The 21,067-nt window shown below is 43.3% G+C and overlaps 1 long non-coding RNA gene across 1 annotated transcript in view; it reads left to right on the forward strand.

Moving 5' to 3' along the window:
• LOC134571854 (uncharacterized) overlaps nt 1-21,067 on the forward strand; it is a 618,817-nt gene that overhangs the window by 156,953 nt on the left and 440,797 nt on the right. The gene's annotated exons all lie outside the window — the stretch shown is intronic.

Here is a 21,067-nt window from a genome sequence, read left to right on the forward strand (position 1 = left end):
ACCTTTTCTTTTGCCTTAGATGAAATCTCCTTTCTTCAAGCCTAAATGTGTGACCTTGTGTCCTATGTATAGCACTGTTTAAGAATAGATTTCCAGATAAAGGTTTATACTGGCCCCGAATATTACCTTTTTTTTTATAATATCTGTGAATATAAAAAAAGAAAGAAAAAATACTGTGTTTTTTATGGTATAAATCAAACATCATAAGTACTTAAGTAAAATTATTTTATTGTATTAATGTGTTGATGGTAAGTTATAAAGAACTTTTTCATCAACACCTTAAAAGACTGAGGCCTTGTATGAAGTTTGCAGCATTTTAAATACTAATAAACGTCTCCAAAGCAACAACGAGGACAGAATAAGTGCATATGACTTCCTGGCTTACACAGACTTGACCAGAAGTGTCGTCGTCCAAAGGCCACGTGTCCTGTTACACAACTTCACCTGGTTACGGTGGGAATTTCCTGGTTTTAATAAAACATGTGAGGACATCTTGATAATTAGCAACCTCAAACTTAAGACTTCAGTTACGACACATACACATTCATAACTTTCGTGTTGCCTGGGGATGGTCAATGCCTCTTGTACACAGTTGGACACTATAAATTGTATGTGTGAGAAGGATCCATCAGAGATCCTTTGTATCTCTCCAATACTGACAATATTGCTGTATGGTTCAATGAACTTATCTATGCATAAAACAACACAAGAGTCATTGGCTCAACAATGACATCTCGGGGGCGGAGCCTAGCTGCAGAGCAGAGAGGTCGCATGGCACTGCAGCTCCAGCGATTTAAACTTAAAATACCCTAATTGGACCTGTAAAAACCCGTCCAAAACGGCTATAAACCTAGACCACAGCAGAGGAATCGACATGGGACGCAAAAATAAGAAACAAAAGCCTGAACAGCCAAGACTTGGCCTGGATATCGGAGCCATGTGGAAGCAGGCGTATGGAGCGACTGGGCCCAAAATGGCCGACCACCGAGAAAATTACTCTGACCTGTCGGATGATTTCTCCCAGGGTGAGGACGCTTATACCCCCCCCGGCCAACCGGCACCAACTACCAAGCCTCTGAACCCCGATTAGGCGCCTGTCACAACAGTGGTGCTCAAAGCACTCCTTGCAGGCTTACAGAGCATGCTTCAAGCGGAAATGGTGGGCCTCCGCACAGACCTCCAGGGCATGACCGGGAGACTGGGCAAACTGGAAGACACCTCAGCCACCACAGCGGCCCACATTACCTCCATGCAACTGGAGATAAAGGGTTTACAGAGCAAAACGGAGGCATTTGAGCGGCGATTCGCCACACTAGAGGACGCACGCCGAGCGACTAACTTAAAGGTACGGGGTATACCTGAAATCATGCCGGTGGAGGAACTCCCGCACTTTGTGCGACGACTCCTGGCAGCGCTACTACCACCATGGCAAGCCAAAGCCATAAGCCTAGACGGGGTCCATAGAATCCCCAAACCGGCCAAAGCCCCAACACAGGCGACCAGAGATACTATAATCCGCTTTCAGCGAAGGGAGGATAGAGCGGCACTTATGGCAGCAGTAAGAAACCACGCCCAATACTCTTTCGAATCCATATCACTCACCTTTTTCACTGACTTATCTAGCAGTACCTTGGCATGGAGGAGATCACTTAAGCCAATCACTACGCTCCTCCGACAGCGAGGCATTACATACAGATGGCGCCCCTAACTGCTCCCTGCTGGTAACGAAGGACGAGACCACCCACGAGGTTCACGACCTGCAAGGAGCACAGGACTTACTACCTAAGCTGGGCCTACCTCCAGAAGCCATGCACCCCACGGTACAACCCGAGACCACCAAACCACGACACAGGTGGGACCCTGAAAAGGTGAAAACCTTTGTCCCGCGACGTCCTAGACACGGCTCCCCTGCAGACAACCCACCGTGAAAGCTCCCAGAGACACAAAAATCACGACAAGTTCGTGGCCGGGACTGTCCGACCAAGCCACATTAGTGGTGACTCACCACGGTTATCTTTTAAATGTATATTTTGCTAGCATGTTTAGCCTACTCTACCAGTGTTGCATACTGATATATTGCGTAACATACCCTTATGGCCACTCATACGGATGATGCCAGCCACCCACAAGTAACACACTTACGCATCTGCCACCAACCCGATCAATACCTCTCTCCCCCCCCCCGTCTGCCCTAAGGGGAAACCAGACTATACGTACTCCCTAACAGAGGACAGACGGTTGTATCTTACACCCAGCAACCAGATACTTCACAAGCCACATACTCACCCACACGGTCACAACGGGGAAAAAACACCCCCTTACGACGCAACTCATTACCTCACTCAGCCCTCCAAATTCTGATTAGATTAAGACAAGCCACACATCAAGTATCAATTGGTCACTCTACAGCCACTGTCATACTCAAATATCAAGCACATATGTCACGTATACTTACCGATGTTATTACTCTTCTGCTTAACTATGTGTAGATAATTTTATTTTTTGTTCTATCTACGTGTTACTAGCCTGTTACTTCTACTAAACATAAACATTATTGTCAATGTTTAAACACTCAACACTGCAACTTAGCCCTGCACAGAGGTAGCAAAACATTGTATAGCATGTCAGCGTTTAGCGGCTAGCACAGCATACACAACCTAACACCTAACACTGTCAGCCTTGGCGACACTAACCTTAGCATGCCTGGCATGCCATGCCACCCAAGCTTACTATTTAGCAGAATCCCATACCTCATACGTGCACTCCTAATAATACCTGTTGTAAGTTTAAACCGAATGTCCTGCTATGTTCCTCAAGACAAAAATGTTGATATATTCCAACTTAAACATGACTGCCTAGCTTAAACCTAGCGTGTTTTACATTCTCAAAAAGAAAAGAAAAGTGCTGTTTCTGAAAATGTCATACCAATGTTTTTTACCGTGTTTCACACTGATGGATTACTAATGATGTTGTGACATTGTGAGCATACCTGTATTCACTCAAAAGCACGTCAAAAATAAAGAATTACAAAAACAAACAAAAAAAAAAACATCTCAAATAGTCACAAAGACTACGGTACAAGGCAATATAGCTGACATTTCAACATAGCTGAATAAAAGTAACATAACTAAAAACCAAACAAACAATGAATAGAACCAAATAACATATACAAAATGCATACCTAGACATAGCAAAGGGTTCTATGCACGACTATCCACTGTGCCAGCAACTTAAAGGATCACTATAGTGTCAGGAAAACAAAGCGGTTTTCCTGACACCCCTCCCGTGGCGCTGAAGGGGTTAAAACCCCTTCAGCCACTTACCTTAAACCAGCGCCGGGCTCCCTCGGCGCTGGTGACCTCTCCTCCCCGTCCGACGTCAGCTCCCCCGTCCGACGTCACTGGAGCCGAATGCAAGTCCCGCCACACATTTAAAGTTCCATAGGAAGCATTTTTCAATGCTTTCCTATAGACGCTCTGCACGATGGAGGCTAACTTCTCCTCCGGCGTCGCAGATGCGCCTCTAGTGGCTGTCCGGAAGACAGCCACTAGAGGCTGGATTAACCCCAAATGTAAACATAGCAGTTTCTCTGAAACTGTTATGTTTACATGTGAAGGGTTACAACCTGAGGGACCTGGCACCTGGCACCCAGACCACTTCATGAGCTGAAGTGGTCTGGGTGACTATAGAGTCCTTTTAATTAGTCCCTGTCAGGGAATCGAGGTATCTCCAATACTCAGTGAAAGAGAGATAGTTTGTAGCCGGATGGAACCACTGTTCAATCGGTCGTATCTCATCCGTGTATGCCAATATTTAAGGATGATTCGGGACCAAAGGTGATTTCTAGCCTCACACTATCAACATCTTTAGGGCCGAGAATATTGAGGGGGTTATAGTTGTAGGGTATAACCCCCAAAAGATCACATTTGGGGCGAAAAGATAGGGCTACAGCTTATTGCATTTGTTCTTGTGAGTAGAATCATTACCTTCAGGCTTTTTGCAGTAAACACTGTTTTTTCTGAGAAAAGGCAGTGTTTACATTACAGCCTAGTGGTCACTCCTCAGATGGCTACTAGAGGTGCTTTCCTGGGGCAGTGCTGTGCAGTGTGACTGACATTCAGTGTGTCCACCTTCTGCACAGAGACACTGAAGTTTATTCATAAAATTAAATCATCAAAAATATTAAATAATTTGAAAAGCTTAATCCAATAGTATTAAACTGAGGCCATACGCTGCCCTTCCTTAAAGGATCACTATAGTGTCAGGAAAACAAAGCGGTTAAAACCCCTTCAGCAGCTTACCTTATTCCAGCACTGGGCTCCCTCGGCGCTGGTGACCTCTCCTCCCCCGTCGACGTCAGCTCCCTCTGCCGACGTCAGCGGAGCCGAATGTGCATGCGTGGCAAGTGCCACGCGCGCATTCAAGCTGTCAATAGGAAAGCATTTCTCAATGCTTTCCTATGGATGCTCTGCGTGATAGAGGCATAATATGCCTCCAGCGTTGCAGATGTGCCTCTAGTGGCTGTCCAGAAACTGCTATGTTAGCATCTGAAGGGTTAAAACCTGAGGGACAGAACCGTGCAGCAGCTGAACAAAACTGTTACTAAGTGAAATAATTCCTTGTTATAATAAACACTGAAATGCATGTTGATATTATAAAATGCAAATAAAAAAAAAAACCTGAGGGACATTGCACCCAGACCAATTCATTGAGCTGAAGTGGTCTGTGTGACTATAATGTCCCTTTAAAAAAATTGTAGCTTGTGATAGGGAGTTCGGGTAGCCATTTTCTCTGACATATTTGTTTAAGTAGGGACGACTGGTCACCAGATCACCTCCCTTGTGATTCTATTGTTTATATCTTGAGTCCCACATGTGTATAATTACTTTCTCATATACACAAAGTGATCAGTTATGGCCCTTAAAAACTGAACTTGCGGATGCCAGACGGTTAAAAAAGTACATTTTATAACAGTGCTTATCACCGATTCCTCTCACTCAGGATGTTAACCACATTGATATTGCACCTAAAAACAAATTAATTTCCTGCGACGCTTTTATTGTTAACCCATGGCCCCAATAACGAGCAAATATTTGCATTTTGAAACCTCCTGCCAGTCACACGATGTAATTTCAATAAAGAATTACAAAAGCAAAACAATAAACATTAATCTTTATTGACCTTAACGAATCTCTGGAAAATGAGGAAATAAAATTTTAAAGTGAATCACAGCAAGGATTATATTACTGCTACCATTTCTGCTGGATACAGGAAATACATTTTACATGAAATAATATAATAAATGTTTCTGGAATATTATGGAGGCCAGCTTACTCATCAAATAGTGGAATGTACTGAACGTGTATGTTTACAACGTTTACAACACATTACAACACATCTCAGTTGTGGTTTTGCTTTACATTGTGCTGTAAACTGTTGTCAGTGGATAATAAATTTGATAATAAAGATGTAAAGATCTTCTTTTCTACATTTGACCTTCAACAGATCTGAACTTCAAAAGATCATTACATCATCATAGAATTTTAGAACCCGAGCTGTTACTAGTGGGTGGCTTTGTAGGCTGCAGACCAGGTGGTGTAATTTAAAGTCAGATCTTCACAGGTGGTGGGGGCAGCACGATACTGGGGGGGGGGAAGCTGATTGTTAAATCAGATATAGAAATAAAAAATCATTAGTACAGTACTAGTCTAGGCTACTTAGGGTTGGGGGCTGGAGGAGGGCAATACTAGTCCGAGGCTACACTGTTTCCCATGTCCGTTGCAAGTAATGTGAGTAGACTGGTTTGCCATGAATAACTGGCAATGCAGAATTTATCCCTATTTCAGGGATATTTTAGACATCTTGACTCACATAGTTGTAAAGGTTTGTGAAGTGAGATGGAGATATGGCTCATAGAGTGATGTCTTAGGGTAGAGGTAAATTAATTTTGCTTTGAGCTGAAGTCTAAAAGTATTTTGAGATGTTATCAACCCAGTTGATAACCCTACAGTACTTACGATTTCCAGAGCAATGACTTGCTCTGGTGATGAAAGCTAATGGTGGTATAATCCCCGCCAAGGGATATAAACAGGATCCTAAGTGCACCAGGAACAAAAAGTGAACCAGGAAGAGAAATAGGAAAAAAAAACCTGCAACGTTATTTATAAAAAATATGGTATTAAAATCTAGATAAAAGTCCAGCATCCAATCTCCCACAGTACTTAACGCGTTTCGCCCGAGTAGAAGCCCCTACTCGGGTGAAACGCGTTAAGTACTGTGGGAGATTGGATGCTGGACTTTTATCTAGATTTTAATACCATATTTTTTATAAATAAGGTTGCAGGTTTTTTTTTTCCTATTTTTCTCCCTGGTTCACTTTTTGTTCCTGGTGCACTTTGGATCCTGTTTATATCCCTTGGTGGGGATTATACCACCATTAGCTTTCATCATCAGAGCAAGTCATTGCTCTGGAAATCGTAAGTACTGTAGGATACTTACTTCTTGTTTTAATATTATTTACTATACATACTATACCATTGGATTTTATTTGTGTTTCTGTTTTATGCACGGCTGTGGAGCTTTGGATACTACACTCCATCACTATATCCCAAGACAGGGATTATACCGTCCAGGCGCTATACGGCAGAGCTCTTAGTAGCTCTGCAAAGTGTGAGTTAGCCTTTTTACTGGTTTTCCATATATATTATATAAACATATTTTATATTGACATATTGCACTATTATTTGTTTTATAATTGTATTCCCTTAAGGTTTATATCCACTACCATACTGTTGGAATACCCTATATGTATGTATTTATCATTTTTATAATTTACTATCTTCTACTCCTCTGTGGCGCGGTTTACCACTTTGTTTTTGCAGTCCCAGAATGGTAGTCAGATCTCTCCTTGGAGACTCTGATAAAACCACCTCTTCAGGCAGAGAAAGAACCCTTTCCTTTGCCTTAGACTAAATCTCCTTTCTTCCAGTCTAAATGGATGGCCTTGTGTCCTATGTATAGTCCTGTTTATAAATAGATTTCCAGACAATGGTTTGTATTGGCCCCTAATATATTTGTATAATGCTATCATATCCCCTCTGAGGTGCCATTTTTCTAAACTTCTGCATTAGAAATATCAAATTCATCCATATTGTTTCCTTGTTATTTTTCTCATAGGATTTTCTTTGTTGCAGAGATGTACCGTGTGCTTTTGCAGAAATTGTGACCTTAATTCAGACATGAATCATTGGCACATACATGAGATTTGCCATAAAATATAACACTCATTAGTGATTATTAGTCTTTTTCCGTCTAATCTCCAAAGTGTTTAGATCAATAAACCAGGTGCATTGATCAGCTTATACCTAGTCTGGATCAAACGTCTATGGAATTTTAATATCTAGCAACACACAGCAACACGCACACTAGACCAAGGGAAGACAACCTTCGGCACTTCAGATGTTGTGAACTACATCTACCCTGATGCTGTGCCAGCATTATGACTGTAAGTGCATTATGGGAGATGTCGTGTAAGCAAATACTACTATGCCAACGCTGGCCATCAGTGGGACTGTAGGTGATGGTGAATTTAAACTACATATCGTATACTGGCTTGGCGTCATGAAAACTCATCTATCATGCCAAAGTTTGTAGTCACTGCACTATTAACAGGGCTTCCTTTAGAACACTTCCCCACACCACACACACTACTTTCCCATACACAATGCCACACAACACAGATACACAAACACAGCTACACTGCAAGACAGTAGAGATCTGGCTGCAAACATTATGGTCTCTGTTCTTTGCCTCCCATGCGACTTCTTAACACACCCGGAGAAAACCCTGACTATTAATACTATAGGTAAACATGGTACAAAGACTAAATATTCTGTGCTCACATAACAGCAGGACTCAAATTGAATTTTAATTATTATTTTAAAAAAATAATCTTTTGTTATGCTCCGCTCAAGTGTGAGGGCACTTACAGTGTCAGAGCTTTCCTATGGTAATCTGCGACAAAGTTCTGATTGGCCGGAGCTCGGGGGACAGCTACATATTGCATTTTGTATGGCAGAGTTCCATTGTAATACATCTCATAATAATATGATGTAGTGTGTGTGGGTGGTGTCTGTGTGTGATAGGCGTGATGGCTCTGTTTAATATGTATGCTATGTGTTGGCTGTGTGTAAGATTTGTAATGGTTGTATTGACTGTGTGTTAAATATGTGTGTATTGGATGTGTGTGATATTTGTGCTGGGTTTATTGGCTGTGTGTGATGGGTATTTCATTCAGATAAAAATATGTATGTATGCCCATGTGAGAATGCACGTGTGCATTTTTGCAGAGTCACATGCACACAGTCCCAGGCACACAGTTACATGTATATAGTCAAACACATGGTTACAGACAGCCACACACAGGTACAGGCAGACAGTCACACACAAACAGGTACAGGCAGTCGCATACACAGTTACAGGTATATAGTCAAACACATGGTTACAGACAGCCACACACAGGTACAGGCAGACAGTCACACACAAACAAACAGATACAGGCAGTCACACACACACAGTTAAATGTAGCCACACACACAAAGTTTCAGGTAGTCAGCCATATATACACACACACAGACACAGGTGTAGGGTAGTGGTAGGTAGGGGAGCAGAAGTAGTTTAGTGGTAGATGGTGCAGCAGGGGTAGTGTAGTGGTAGGTGGGGGAGCAGGGTGCACAGTGGAGGAGGATGGGAGAGCAGGAGTAGTGTGGCAGTAGGTGGGAGAGCAGTGTCAGTGTGGTGGTTGGTGGGGGTGCAGTGTCAGTGTGGTGGTTGGTGGGGGAGCAGCGTCAGTGTGGTGGTAGGTGGGGGAGCAGCATCAGTGTGGTGGTAGGTGGGGGAGCAGTGTCAGTTTGGTAGTAGGTGGGGGAGCAGTGTCAGTGTGGTGGTAGGTAGTGGAGCAGTGTCAGTGTGGTGGTAGGTGGGGGAGCAGTGTCAGTGTGGTAGTAGGTGGGGGAGCAGTGTCAGTGTGGTAGTAGGTGGGGGAGCAGTGTCAGTGTGGTGGTAGGTGGGGGAGCAATGTCAGTGTGGTAGTAGGTGGGGGAGCAGTGTCAGTGTGGTGGTAGGTGGGGGAGCAGTGTCAGTGTGGTAGTAGGTGGGGGAGCAGTGTCAGTTTGGTAGTAGGTGGGGGAGCAGTGTCAGTTTGGTAGTAGGTGGGGGAGCAGTGTCAGTGTGGTGGTAGGTAGGGGAGCAGTGTCAGTGTGGTAGTAGGTGGGGGAGCAGTGTCAGTGTGGTAGTAGGTGGGGGAGCAGTGTCAGTGTGGTGGTAGGTGGGGAGCAGTGTCAGTGTGGTAGTAGGTGGGGGAGCAGTGTCAGTGTGGTGGTAGGTGGGGGAGCAGTGTCAGTGTGGTAGTAGGTGGGGGAGCAGTGTAAGTGTGGTGGTAGGTGGGGGAGCAGTGTCAGTGTGGTAGTAGGTGGGGGAGCAGTGTCAGTGTGGTGGTAGGTGGGGGAGCAGTGTCAGTGTGGTAGTAGGTGGGGGAGCAGTGTCAGTGTGGTGGTAGGTGGGGGAGCAGTGTCAGTGTGGTAATAGTAGGTGGGGGAGCAGTGTCAGTGTGGTGGTAGGTGGGGAGCAGTGTCAGTGTGGTGGTAGGTGGGGGAGCAGTGTCAGTGTGGTGGTAGGTGGGGGAGCAGTGTCAGTGTGGTGGTAGGTGGGGGAGCAGTGTCAGTGTGGTGGTAGGTAGGGGAGAAGTGTCAGTGTGGTAGTAGGTGGGGGAGCAGTGTCAGTGTGGTGGTAGGTGGGGGAGCAGTGTCAGTGTGGTGGTAGGTGGGGGAGCAGTGTCAGTGTGGTAGTAGGTGGGGGAGCAGTGTCAGTGTGGTGGTAGGTGGGGGAGCAGTGTCAGTGTGGTAGTAGGTGGGGGAGCAGTGTCAGTGTGGTAGTAGGTGGGGGAGCAGTGTCAGTGTGGTAGTAGGTGGGGGAGCAGTGTCAGTGTGGTAGTAGTTGGGGGAGCAGTGTCAGTGCTTCCCCTCACTTACCAGGCAACTCAGCACAACTTGAACTTTAGAGAATTCCTCTTTGGAATGATTTACAGAATTATACAATTTTATTAAAACAAAAATAAATATATATAATATTATAATATTCTTATACATATATATGATTATTTTGAAAAGGTATATGGGTATAGATGTGTGTCTCTGTGGTTCATTTGCTAAACAGTGAAATGTGGCTAATTTAAAAATGATCAATTCCTGAGATTTTGCTCTGCAATTTGTCATACCATGCCGGTTCTCAATAAATTACAGTTTAGTGGATGCACCCCTGTGTAATATATGCAGTATCAAAGCACATGGTTCACGCAGACAGGTTGGCAGAGAAATCAGTGTAAAGCGCTGAGGCTGGTATCTTATCATCACCTAGAATGAGTCGGCCATCTGGCATTGGCTCTGTTACAGTATAAATAATAACACATTCATCTAGTGATACCGGAGAAACTGACGGAAGCGAAGCACAGAGAGATGGACACAGGTTTCTTCAGGAAGGAAGAGATTCTTTATTGGATCACCGATCGGGACTCAGAGGGACTAACGTCACCAAAATACAGCAAGTTCTGAGCCCCGGACAATAGTGCAGGCTCCTTATATAGGCACATAACTCCTCCCATATTAAGCTCCACCCGCACATTCTCTTGACCAATCAATACAAATAAGAATTAACTTCCTGCTTGACCGCATGGCCTGTCCAGCACAATGGAGGAGGGGAATACTACATCCTGTATTCTTGCACATGCTCCGTACACTACTGATCGTATCTTGCCTCGTGCAACCAACTGATCGATACGTCAGCATATGCACGTACACATGCCACGTGGTAATCTCGGCCTACTAAATTTATTTTTACCGAGATTCCACCACATTCCCCCCTTTGATGCCTCTTGATATTTTACAATTACTTGAGGCATCACTTAACCTTAGTTTGCATACACCGCAAGTTACCTTGAACCAGACCAGACTTAACTTATGATGTGAATCTTCAACACTCATCTTCCTGCATTGGTTCTCCCTGATCTAGAGCCTTATATTTATAAATTGCCATTATCTGTGCAGCAGCCTTCCTCTCTGCTATATTTTCTATCAGACTTTGCACAGATCTAACTACTAAGGGTATAAGACACGGCAGGAGTAGACACAACATTAAAATCAGTAGGACTCCACCTACCACTGCCTTAAGCCCTCCAAACCACTCATACCAGCTACCAAACCAACTACTTGGATTATACCCTTTCCATACCTGAGTAGGCACATGCGCTAGTTTAACCATATGGCTAGTAAGCTCAGCTATTGCTTGCCCTTCGTCATCTATTTGAAGACAGCAATTGCTCAGGTTAAACTTCCCACATACACCTCCCTCTACTGCCAAAAGGTAATCCAAGGCTAATCTATTTTGGTAGACTGCTGTCCTCATCCTGGTATTATGCTTCGCTAGAAGATTGAGCGCTTGTGATGTCTCGTTAGTAATAATCTCAACCACCGCCTGTAATCTTATAATACGGTTGAGCATATAAATAGGGGTTCTATAACCAAAGGTACCATCTTCTGCCCACGTGGCTGGCCCATAATAATCTATAATACGCTGGGGAGGCCATTCATTATCTTCCCAGGCGCCTATCTCTATGGGCCCCCTTTTCTTCCTATGATTCACATCATATACTTTAACACCTAAAGTCTCACCTGTTTCAATAGGTAACAAGAAGAAGGATGGTTTGAGCATACCCAACACACATGCCCCTTCCCAGTCCTGTGGCAACTCCGAATAGGCTTTCTTACCACAGATCCAGTACAAATTTGCTGGGGCTCTCCAGGTAGATGTGATGGATAGATCAAACCACACATCCTTTAAATTGGCGTATCTAGCAAACGGGTTAGATGGTTCTGAGACATTTGAAGCCGACCACCAAGTTGTATTCTTTGTATCATCATCATAAGCTTTTTGCCCTAGACAAGTTAATTCTCCTACAGAAGTATTATACATTATTCCTTTCCTTGCTATGCAAACATAACCTATGATGGAGGTCTTTAATCTCCACTCAGATTTACCTCTAACACTCATATGATAATCGGCTTGTGTAGATATTAATTGGTCAACTGCCTCAGAACCGGACATTACCTCCTTTGCTTCCCAAGGCCATTGGTCTCCCATGTTAGTACCTCCACACACATAGCAGTTGGTAACATTAAGACTACCGGCAATACTTTCGGCTAAATCGATGAACAGGTTTTTAGCATTATGGGGGATCTTATTATCTATACTCATCTCTTCATAAAAGGAATGGTATACTTGATGAGTCTGGGAGGATACCGTATCAGTCTCTATCCCTATAAACAATACTGTCCCAGGATCTAAACCCGTCCCATATATTTGAAACCCAAATAAATTACCATACTTGTCTAAGAACTTGTCGGGGTTATTTATAAGTATATGGACTGGGTTGCATTCCATAGACTTACAATATGGGCTGGTAGGCAACTTAGTCACTATCATGTCCTTGTCTACTGTCTGTCCCCAAGTTGCCCACCCCACACAAGACCAATATGGACAAAAGTTATAATCTCTATTTGGGCATCTAGGACTCACATATTTATTTTTACTACTGGGACAAATATATTTATCGTTAGACCCATACGTCCTCTCCCATCTAAGATCCCCACATACATTCCACGGCTTTCTACCACTTGATATCGCCTTACATGCATCAAATAGCAGAACACCCGAAGAATATACGGATTCTAATACTGTCTTGTTAATTAGGGTCCCCTGAGGATCTCCATTCCTGAGAGTCAACCAAATTGTACGAGGTTGATACTCCGGACTGAAGCACCTAGGTTCTCCTACTCCTAAATGGCACACACTATATTCTATATTAAGGTATCTACATCTTGATACATCTCCTTTACACTCGTATTGTGAATGCCAAATTAGGGTTTGGGAAATATGGTTACCTGTTCTTGTAGTCTTAATGCATACCTCACAGCTAGGAGTGTCGGTACCTCTACCTTCCTGAATATAAAAATACACATAAATAAACATTATCAAGAACACATCTTTCGCCGTCATCCTCAGTCTTCGTCCGTGCGAAGGCACCTCAGCTTCCAGGATGTAAGGGCTGCAGGGAATGGAGTTCTGCTCGTCTTCACAGGAGTCTCTTCGAGACTTTTCCTGGCTTATACACTATATGTCGGTGGGCGGACAGGCTTTATTTTGGCCGTCTAAACACTCACTTCACCAAATCTCTGTAACAATAAAATTTTGTAATCCACAAAGTTCCTCGTTACTCCGACTGAGTCGTGCGTTTTAACCGGATCTTGCAGGGATTCTCTGGATCTGCTGTAACTTGCCAAGAATCGACTGCTGCTGGTTTAACCCTGGAGTGATGTATCCACGGAGTCACTTCGGCTACTCATCTGTACCGGGCTTTTGAACAGGCAGCAATGGGGTGTTCCAGGGGGAAGTACAGAATTTTAGGATACCATACCGTATGAACTTATCCAGATAAGATTGTATGTTCTTCTTAGCCTTCTGCGGGATGTGATATTGTCTTAGGCTCACTGGATAAACCCCAAGTTTTAGTTCAATTTTAATAGGTGGAATATTGCGGGCCAGTCCTGGTGGGTTGTTCTCTGCCCAAACTCCTGGTATGTTGAATAAAGACTCATCACTCCTAGGGTTTTGGCTAGTCAACGCTGTATAAAGTCGCCACTCTTCTTCCTTTGGTACGGATAATGTCATAATACCTGAAGGTCCATTAAACTTTAAGGATGTTGTTCCATTTGGTAGGAACGTAATCTGCGCTTGTAATTTAGATAGCATATCACGTCCCAGCAATTGGACTGGACATTCAGGCATATAAAGGAATTGATGTTTCACTACGTGGCCTCCCAATGTACAGAGTCGACTTTTAAGAACCGGTTTTTCAGCACTTCTTCCAGTTGCTCCTATTACAGTAATAGTCCTTCCAGATGGAGGAGCAACTAGATTAGTCACCACCGAATGTTCAGCACCAGTGTCGATCATGAACGCACTCCTTTTTCCCCCTATTGATACATCGACCATAGGCTCCGCTCGACCAAGGGGGATGGAGCCCGGTCGGTATCAATAGTCCTCCATGACCGTGTCAGCCAATCCTACAAAGTCCCTGCCTTCTCTATCGCGGGACCTTTGCGCTGCTGGGAAATACCTATCTTCCCTAACACTTCCTCTGTTCCCATTGCTCCCTCTATTACCATTACTCCCTCCGGGGCCTCCTCTACCTCTCGCTCTGCCTCTAAAGTTTCCGTATCCTGCCCTGGGTTGGTCTCTCTCGTACTGCTCTCTTTGTGGACATTCGTTCCTCCAATGCCCTTCTTCCTTGCAATACGCGCACTGATTCCTACTCAAAGGCTCCCTATTCCATCTACTATCGCCTCTATCTGGGCCCCGTCTATCTACGCCTGCGATCGCTACCGCTAGCATATCAGCCTTTTTACGCATCTTGCGCTCTTCCTCTTTCTTACTTTCTGTTTCCCTATTCATATACACTTTATTCGCTACCTCCATTAGTTGGGTGATAGACATTCCTGCAAACCCTTCTAACTTTTGTAGCTTGCGCTTAATATCTCCGTAAGCTTGGCTGACAAAGGCGGAGTTCACCATTCGGGAATTATCTGCGTCTTCCGGATTAAAGGGGGTATACAAGCGGTATGCCTCCAATAATCGGTCATAAAAGACACTGGGCGCTTCATCACTTTTCTGAATCACCTCAACTGTCTTCGACATGTTAATGGCTTTCTTTCCTCCGGCTTTCATGCCAGCAATTATAGCGTCTCTATAGGCTCTGAGTTGAACCATATCAGCACCATTTACATTCCAATCGGGATCGGTGTTAGGATAATGTGTTGCGGCCCATGCTGCTGGATTGGCTTGATTCAAAGCACGGGCTCTATCCTCTAGCGCTTTAATGGCCGCTTGATTAATTCTTGTCCTTTCCTCATTGTTAAACAAAGTCATTAATAACTGCTGGCAATCAGCCCATGTCGGGTTATGTGTCTGAACTATCGAGGTGAACAGATCAGTCATAGCTTGTGGTTTCTCAGTATACGAGGAATTGTGGGTCTTCCAGTTTAAGAGATCGGTTGTCGTGAACGGGACATATACGAAGACTGGGTCAGCATGTGCCATTTGACCTGCGGCATCGATATAGGCTGACCCGGGATTCAGACGAAGAGGCATCTGATAATGTTTTAATTGTTGGGTACCGGTCAGTTGTCGGGTTTGTATGGGGCTACGTGGAAGGGCGTCAGTTATGGGTTCCAGTCGGGGAGAAATAGGGTATGAGGATGTGGGAGCTTGGTTTTGGGAAAAGGTAGTAAATAAAACACTTTGGGCCGAGCTAGAAGAAGCTTGACCGGAAGTCTGAAATGGCGCCAAATCAGGATATTCAGATCTAATGGGGGTTGGCTCTGATTCCGGAAGGAGAGATTTAGTACGAGAGGGGGTGGATTCTGTACTGGAGGAGGAAGCGGAAGTGGATGAGGGCAATGAGGGAAGGGTTGCAGGACTTCCTGCATTTGCGTCACTTCCTCTTAAAGGAAAGTAAGGGGGCGGCAAAGGGATCTCGGACTCAGGGGGCGTGTCCAAAATGGGCCTAACACCAGTCCTAGTGGACAAACAAGTCCTAGCCACCATGAGGCGACATTGCTCCTCGTGGCACGTCTGGATCCATTTTGGCGAGTCATTTACGGCCTGTCTCCAACAATCAATATAAGGAAACTGCCCGTAAAGTTCAGGCCTACCCGATACAGCCACGTGTAAGCGCTGTACCAGAGTTGGATCCAAACTGCCACGTGGCGGCCATGCCGCAACCAAAGTAGGCCACTCCCTAGTACACAAAGTGACCAAACGTACAGGAGACATTTTAACCCCAAAATCACAGGTTTTAAATCCCTTTTTAAAATTCTTCACCATACAACCTAAGGGATCCGGAATCGTTGACTGCGACGCGCCCATACTTATCAATGGAACGTCGCTGACAACGAATACTATGCACGCGTACTATTCAACAGTCACACCCGTTTCCTCTGGCAACAGCACCACGTGGTACGGTTACCAAGTGAAACGTACACAATAACACAATAAACACTCAGGGAATTCCCGTACACACACAGCTGTTACACCAGTCACTATATAATCAATATTATGCCCTTTGGCGAAACTATACAGTCACCCACGCTATAATTCTCTATATACGAATTACCCGTCTATAACACACCCCAGTAACATCGTCTTTTACAAATAGCGGTTACAGTACGGTTAGCATAGGTCAAAGCACAATTTAAGGTCACAATACAATTATTAGTGGTTATGGTGTTAAACATGCAATGGACGACAATGATTAGTACTTATATACAGTGTCAGTAAATATACAGGGTTATGGTACCGTGCACTATAATACAGCAACACACTATTAACACTCTCGCTAGACGGCTGAGCTCGCGCTATCTAACAAGATATACACTTTACTAAACAATCTTTAACACATTTACAATTCCCAACTAAACTATTGGCCAGTACCTTGAATGGACTACCTAAAACTATATACACCCGTTTTGGTTAGCCACACTGCCCAAGCACCACATATAGCGAGCTAGAGGACCGAATTTACACAGGCGCCTCTTAGTCGATTACTATCAAAAATCTAGTGGGTTCCAAATTTACACGCCTTCCCACTTAGCCAAGATAGGTTGAGATCTAGCGAACCGAATTTACACAGGCGCCGCTTAGTCTCCCGGTCCCTCCGACCTAGCGAACATAATATACATCCTAGAACGCTAGTCTAGACAAGACACCGGTGTCCGGCTAGGGCTATTTACACAGGACCCCGCCTGACTAACCAAATCAAACGGTCTGACTAAAGAGCGTTCGATTGAGCGGTGCGCCTTCGCTCCTTCCCTCCGACAGAGGGGGCAGATTCCATACACAAATAACCCCTTATGGGCCTACCGCACAATCGGTATACCCCTAGTGGGTCTGCCGTCTAGAACAGCAGTTGTCTTACCTCCTCGTTCCTGAACCTGAGTTCACACTCATCGACGGGGACACCCCAGCACTTCTTACGTAGAGGCCGATGATCTCCTGGACAACAGACCAGTGGCGCCGAGACGAAGGGAGGTCCACGCAGAAGTTCAGGGGTGCAGCCGTAGAGAACGTGGGCAAAGATAGACCGTCTCACGCCTCTGCCTCTCAGCTACCGTTGAACGATGAGCTTCCCGGCCAATGCACCAAATGATACCGGAGAAACTGACGGAAGCGAAGCACAGAGAGATGGACACAGGTTTCTTCAGGAAGGAAGAGATTCTTTATTGGATCACCGATCGGGACTCAGAGGGACTAACGTCACCAAAATACAGCAAGTTCTGAGCCCCGGACAATAGTGCAGGCTCCTTATATAGGCACATAACTCCTCCCATATTAAGCTCCACCCGCACATTCTCTTGACCAATCAATACAAATAAGAATTAACTTCCTGCTTGACCGCATGGCCTGTCCAGCACAATGGAGGAGGGGAATACTACATCCTGTATTCTTGCACATGCTCCGTACACTACTGATCGTATCTTGCCTCGTGCAACCAACTGATCGATACGTCAGCATATGCACGTACACATGCCACGTGGTAATCTCGGCCTACTAAATTTATTTTTACCGAGATTCCACCACACTAGTATAGTAATCACACACTTAGTCTTTTGGCATCATTTGTTTTAATCAGAGATTAAACAATGCACCTAAAAGCAAACTGAAAATTTTCCAAAAATCACATTAAAATGGACTATGTATAATAGCCACAAAAATATATATTTTAAGCAAATGTGTCGTGGAAAATAATGACAAGGTTCCATTTTGGAGGGGGGAACTATTTTTTTCTATACTATTTCCTAGCAAAAAAAAGTTTGCAAATACAAGAGGATATTATTACATGGTATAAATATGTAAATAGCCAGTACAAACCAATCTCTGGTGAACCATACAGCAACACGACTGAAGAAAGGATATTTTACCTGTGGCACAGGACAGGACTTTTTACAATAAGAAAAGTAATGATGTTGTGTGGTTTTATCAGATTTTGTAGGTAGTTGTGAAAAATGGTCAAGATGATTTGTTAATAGCAAGTAAGGGGCTGTCTGTGTGGTGTATGAGTTATCCTCCCGTTATCTACCCTAGTTATTCTCGTTATCTACCCTAGTTATAAACATCATAATAATTCTCACTCCATTCCCTCTTCCTAATCCTCTTTTCCACTTTTATGCGTGTGGCCTTGAGGATAATAATATCGCAATGGATCCCGGCTAGACGGTGCAACCATAGACAGCAAGACGTATAATTTTATGTCATTTTATGTATTATGTCTTTTCTTCTATGACACTAAGAAATGTACATAATGATTATATATAAAAATAAAAAAAAAAGATTTCTTGGGCAAAAAAAAATAGATTAAAATTGTGTTGTTTTTTTTTTAATCTTCTTTAGATCAACATCAGAAGAAATAATTTTGTCACAGGTAGAACTTGATGTTATTTTTTTTAATAGTATGTAACTATATGGAATTGTATGTACATTTTAATTGTCAAATTAGAAATAAAATCATTTTAAGCTACTTAAGCTCAGCTTTTCTTCCAGCTCAGATAAAATGTGCACGTCCTTTGCCAATTCTCCAAAATTCCCAATTTAGTGAATAAACCCCATTGTTTTAATGTTATCCCTATTTTTTTTTATATATCCCAAGTCTCTACTGGTATACCATCGTAACCATTGTAAAGGAATGCAAGGATAGCAGCATTGGCAATTGCAAGGACAACTATCCCCAAATAAAGCATATACCTCTAAATCCAGCTGAAGATGTTAAAGGTAACCCAAGGAATATTGACAGGTAGGCATGTGCATGGTGGAAACATTGTTGTTCACACAAACCAAATTTTTTTCTGTTGAACAGTTCAGTTATTCTGAATTTCATTCAAAAATGTGGTTCATTTTTAAATCAAACAATGTGTTCTCAAGCTTTTCTTAATTTTGATCCTTCAGCTGTTTAGTACACAGTTTCTTTACTGGCATCCTTAAATATGTCAATATCACTTAAGGATACCAAATTAGGGAGCTATCCACTAAACAGCATAAGGATCAAAATGAAGAAAAGGGCTTTTCGTAGTTGTGCTCTTTAAGCTGTTTAGTATACAGCTCCCTAATTTGATATCCTTATGTAGGATTGCTATATTTAAGGATACCAATTTAGGTAGCTGTTTAGTAGAACAGATTGGTTAACTGACCATATATATTTGTTTGCAAATTAAAGTCATGCCTTTCATATTTGCAAACGTGTATTGTACTGTTCCAAATCAATGAATAAAAGAATCGAGCCCATCATCCGATTTAGGACTTTTTTGATTCGGTCATCTGGAGATTTGGTCATTCGGCAGATTGTGTTGTAATAAGAACAGAAGGTAGTGGTGGGGGTGCCATTGAAATACCAAAATATCAGCAATTTAATATCTGTTTGTACGATATTATAGGTCAGGCATAGGCAACCTTCGGCACTGAAGATGTTTTGGACTACACGTCCCATGATGCTTTGCCTGCATTATGGGTGTAAGAGCATTATGGGGGATGTAGTCCACAACATCTGGAGTGCCGAAGGTTGCCTACCCCTGTTATAGGTATTCAACATACATAGAATGACAATTTTTTTGTCACTTGTAGCTCACTGGTGGCCGCAGCTGCCACTAGCAGAATGCCACACTGCCAAAATGATGTCAGCCTCCTGTGAAGGGGGATGCACAGGTTATATACAATGTACTTGGGATTTAGAAGTTGCATAAATAAAAGTAATGCATTTGTCCACTTGTCATTCACTTCTTTGGAATTCTACAATCTTACAACATGCGTCTGTGATAACACTGTAAGAAGTATGGGAACTCAGATCAGATCCCCTGCAAATAGAGTAAGGGAACTGAGTTCCCATGAGTTTCTACGGACTATAGCCCCTGTACAGTATATAGGCAGAGCATTACACAAGGCACTGCATCTGTCGGGTCAAGTTCCATGACCTGCTCAGTCATACGCCAGTTACTGTTTGCATTTTACTTGACTTTTTAATTGTCTTGGGGTTCCCAGAGAACAGAAACACCAGAGCAATAAGTTGGGGTGGGTGGCCGCGGCTGGATGTCTTGCGTTTTATTAAACAAATCGGTAAGAGTCACCTGTTCTGTTCTTGCCTATTCTGCAACAGTTAATAAAATTTGCTAAATATTAACTAAGCAGCGTGTTTTATCATTACAATTCCATGAAGTTCTCGCCACTACCTAACAGTCGACTGATACTTGGAACCTCTAAAATCAGAATACAGCACCTGTTCACATCACTGCATGCGGGGCCCTGGCTAACAGGGATAATATGTTTTATAAATATTCATTTTGTATTCCATTAAGTTTCGTGTTGCATTTTTGCACCCAATCTTTGTACTGTCCTTTCAAAGATCTTGCGTGAAAACGCTATGGATGAGTTGTGAAGACATTTCAAAGGGAACAGTAAAGCAGGAAGTTAAAGAACTTATGCAAAACGCTTCATAAATGACTCCACTATAGCGTGCTCAGAACACAATGTCAATCAACGATTGTCAATACTGTATATAATAGCCATCAACTACACATAATAAATTTAAAGCAATAGCAATGTTTGCATAACAATTCTTCTTAAACAAAAGACTGACATTTAAGAGTTCGGCAATGTTGAAACTGGTCTACTCAACTTTATAGCTCCAGGAAGACTTTATTGTATATCCCACAAGGGGCTGCCATTATTTCAGTCTCATTGGGACATTTTGAGACTGTGATTTGTTTTGTTTTTTAAGTGGGATTTTTCTAAAGAACCCTGATTATATGACATAGGGCCATTTGACCACCAATTTTGCCATCATAAACAGTAATATTTATTTATTATATTTATACATTGTGTTGATATCGTCAGGGATAATCTTTAAAGTGAGGAG

This window comes from Pelobates fuscus, chromosome 8 (genome assembly GCF_036172605.1).
Source record: "Pelobates fuscus isolate aPelFus1 chromosome 8, aPelFus1.pri, whole genome shotgun sequence".
NCBI classification, from domain to species: Eukaryota; Metazoa; Chordata; class Amphibia; order Anura; family Pelobatidae; genus Pelobates; species Pelobates fuscus.